Below are 3,880 nucleotides of genomic sequence, written 5' to 3'. Positions count from 1 at the left end.
GCAAGTAACTGTGAAATATTTGAAAATTTCCCCAGGCACGGTGGCCTGGAGGCTGAGCTGGGAGGACTGCTTGCGGCCAGAGGGTCGAGGCCACAGTGAGCCCTAATCACAGCACTGCACTCCAGCCAGGGAGACAGCGCAAGACCCTGTCTCAAAAGAAAAAAAAAAAAAAGCAGTATTGATCAAATTCCAGTCCTTGTGATGCTGCAATTCCGCTACTCTTTTTTTTTGTTTTTGTTTGTTTTTTGAGATGGAGTCTCACTCTGTCGCCTAGGCTGGGGTGCAGTGGTGCGATCTCAGCTCACTGAAACCTCCACCTCCCAGGTTCAAGTGATTCTCCTGCCTCAGCCTCCCGAGTGTCTGGGATTAACAGGTGCATGCCACCAGGCCTGGCTAATTTTCGTATTTTTACTAGACACACGGTTTCACCATGTTGGCCAGGCTGGTCTCAAACTCCTGACCTCAGGTGATCCGCCCGCCTCGGCCTCCCAAAGTGCTTGGGGTGACAGGTGTGAGCCGCTGCGCTGCACCTGGCCTGCTCCTTGTTATCTTTACGTAAGAGAAGGGCACACACCGGGCGCAGAATACCCGCCCGGGACCATTCACAGCCGCATCTGTCACAGCCAGACAGCGGGAAAGGCTGGGAGGTGCACCAGGGGCTGGGGAGTCAGCACAGCACAGCCATCCACACACGAACATGGCTCAGCACGGAAAGAAGCAAGGCTCTGACATAGGCCACAGGGGGGAGGTACCTTGAGGACCCCATGCTGGTGAGAGACACCCCACACAAAAGGCCACACAGTGTGTGATCCCGTTTTTCTTTTCTTTTTTTTTTTTTGAGATGGAGTCTCGCTCTGTGGCCCGGTCTGGGGTGCAGTGGCACAATCTCGGCTCACGGCGACCTCCGCCTCCCAAGGGTTTAAGCAATTCTCCTGCCTCAGCCTCCTGAGTAGCTGGGACTACAGGCGTCTGCCACCACGCCCGGCTAATTTTTGTATATTTAGTACAGACGGGGTTTCTCCATGTTGGCCAGGCTGGTCTCAAACTCCTGACCTCAGGTGATCCACCTACCTGGGCCTCCCAAAGTGCTGGGATTACAAGTGTGACGCACTGAGCCCTGCTGTGTGATCCCGTTACTATAAAATGTTCAGGACAGGCTGATCCACAGACAGGGAGATGACATTTGATCTCAGACCCTGTCGTGGGTGGAACTGTGTCCCTACAAAAGATACGTTCAAGGCCGGGCGCGGTGGCTCATGCCTGTAATCCCAGCATTTTGGGAGGCCGAGGCGAGTGGATCACCTGAGGTCAGGAGTTCGAGACCATCCTGGCCAACATGGTGAAACCTCGTCTGTACCAAAAATACAGAAATTAGCTGGGCGTGGTGACACACACCTATAGTCCCAGCTTGGAGTGTACTTGGGAGGCTGAGGCAGGAGAATCGCTTGAACCCGGGAGGCGGAGGTTGCAGTGAGCGGAGATGATGCCACAGCACTCCAGCCTGGGCGACAGAGGGACTCGGTCTCAAAAAAAAAAGAGCCCCTGGTTTTCTGGAGGAAGGGTTTGGGGCTGGGGGAACGGCTAGTGCAAAGGCCCTGGGGTCCAGCGGTCATCTGGTGGAGCTAAGGGAGAGTGGAGCGGGGCGGGGAGCTGGGTTACGAGGGGCCTCTGGGTGCGGGCAGATGGCGTGGAGCCGTGGTGGGTCCCGGTGGCTGCATCTTCTGGGCTGCTTCCATCTCTCCTGGGAGCCTGCTGTACCTCCATCAATTCTTTGGCTGCAGCCCAGATTCTGGGGACTGGGGTCGGAGGTAGAGGTGGGGTTGGAGGGAGCGGGGGGAAGGAGCCAGAGCTACCCGGCGGCACTGCCAGCCTCTTCTGCTTGGCCACGTCCCCGCCCGCCAGCCGGCTATTTTTGGCATCTTAGCAGCTGAGTCCCCTCAGGCATCCCCCCAGGCCCCTTGGCCCAAGCCAGGCTGCGCGTCTCCTCACGGTTCCCACTGGCCGCCGATCCTCATCTGCTAAATATCTAGGAAGGCAGCTCCTGCCTTCCCAGTGCCTTCCAGAGCGAACAGACGCGGAGCCCCAGGAGGCATCGTCCATTAAGTGAGGACAGAGTTTGTATTTTGCGGCTGTAAATCATTAAGACGAGGTCACGAGGGAGTGGAGGAGCCCTAATTCCATGACTGTCGTCCTTATCAGAGGGAAATCTGGACACGGGGACACAGGCAAAGGCCCGGTGACAACCCAGGCAGAGACTGGAGTGATTCCTCCACAGGTCAAGTGACACCAGGGATGGCTGGCTACCACCGGAAGCTGGAAGGGTCAGAAGGGGTCGCCCCGAAAGCCCCCCAAAGGAAGCGTGGACCTGCCTGAGCTCAGACTTCCAGACTCCAGAACTGTGAGAGAAGAAATTCCTCCCGCCGGGCGCGGTGGCTCACACCTGTCATCCCAGCGCTTTGGGAGGCCAAGGCGGGTGGATCACTTGAGATTAGGCATTTGAGAGCAGCCTGGCCAACATGACACAGCCCTGTCTCTACTAAAAATAGAAAAATTAGCCCAGCATGGTGGCACACGCTCATAGTCCCAGCCACTCAGGAGGCTGAGGCAGGAGAATCGCTGGAACCCGGGAGGCGGAGGTTGCAGTGAGCCGAGATCACACCACTGCACTCCAGCCTGGGTGACAGAGCCAGACTCCGTCTCAAAAAAAAAACAAAACCAAAAAACCACCCTCCGTGATTATCATGAAATGCTGAAAGATACGCATGCACCCAGCGGGAAAGATGGCAGCGATGGTTTCACAGGCGGAGAAAAATCAAGATTGCCAAACAAGTCCATATGGTGCGATCCCATTCACGGCAAAATAAAGGCGAACGCCAAACTGAGTTCTGGATTTGGGTGGACGCGTACGCACAGGGACAGATGCCAAGACTGGGAATTCACAGGCTGCGTGGAACAGCACGGAGCATGGCGGGAAGGAAGCTGTCTGGGTCCCACAGAGAGGAAAGACAGGAACCCCCGGTCTCCAGGAGGCCTTGGTCCCCCCGCCTCAGTGTGCGGCCCGTGGGGAAATTGAGGAAGGGAGGGAGTGGGGGGGGCATGAGCCCCACCACAGAAAACACCTTTAATCCTGACCTGGGCGTTTTGCAGGGAAGGCAATCCTTCCCTCCCACCAGGCTCCCTCCCGGCACTGTTTTTCTGGGTCATTCAATCCCGAGCTGCTGCTCCCCCACCCCGTGACAACACACTTACCAGAGCCCTAGGGCGGCGATGGCCCTTTTACCCGCCCCCCTCCACTTCATACCTCCCTGCTTACTGTCCTCTCCACAGCGTTCCCAAAACCACTGGTGAAAACCTGCCCACAGGCCGGGCGCAGCGGTTCAGGCCTGTAATCCCAGCACTTTGGGAGGCCGAGGTGGGAGGATCACTGTGCCCGGGAGGTGGAGGATGCAATGAGCTGAGACCGTGCCGCTGCACTCCAGCTTGGGCAACAGAGCGAGACCCCGTCTTTTTGTTCTTTTTTTTGGAGACTCTCACTGTGTTACCCAGGCAGACTCCGCCTCCCGGGTTCAAGCGATTCTCCTGCCTCAGCGTCCCGAGTAGCTGGGGTTACAGGCGCCCGCCATCATAACCAAATTATTTTTGTATTTTTAGTGGAGACAGGGTTTCACCGTGTTGGCCAGGTTGGGCTCGAACTCCTGACTTCAGATGATCCGCCCACCTCCGCCTCTAGAGTTCTGGGATTTCAGGTGTGAGCCACCGCGCCCAGCCTCAAGATCCTGTCTTAAAAAAAGAAGAATAAAGGCCGGGCGCTGTGGCTCATGCCTGTAATCCTAGCACTTTGGGAGGCCGAGGTGGGTGGATCACCTGAGGCCAGGAGTTC

At 57.0% G+C, this 3,880-nt stretch overlaps 1 protein-coding gene across 2 annotated transcripts in view; it reads right to left on the bottom strand.

The window, feature by feature from the left end:
* Positions 1 to 3,880, bottom strand: part of LINGO3 (leucine rich repeat and Ig domain containing 3) — a 19,479-nt gene that overhangs the window by 3,080 nt on the left and 12,519 nt on the right. The window lies entirely within an intron of this gene.

The sequence above is a fragment of the Cebus imitator genome, unplaced genomic scaffold (assembly GCF_001604975.1).
Source record: "Cebus imitator isolate Cc_AM_T3 unplaced genomic scaffold, Cebus_imitator-1.0 Scaffold375, whole genome shotgun sequence".
NCBI classification, from domain to species: Eukaryota; Metazoa; Chordata; class Mammalia; order Primates; family Cebidae; genus Cebus; species Cebus imitator.
Note: the sequence above shows the minus strand (reverse complement) of the source record. Positions and strands in the feature narration are given on the sequence as shown.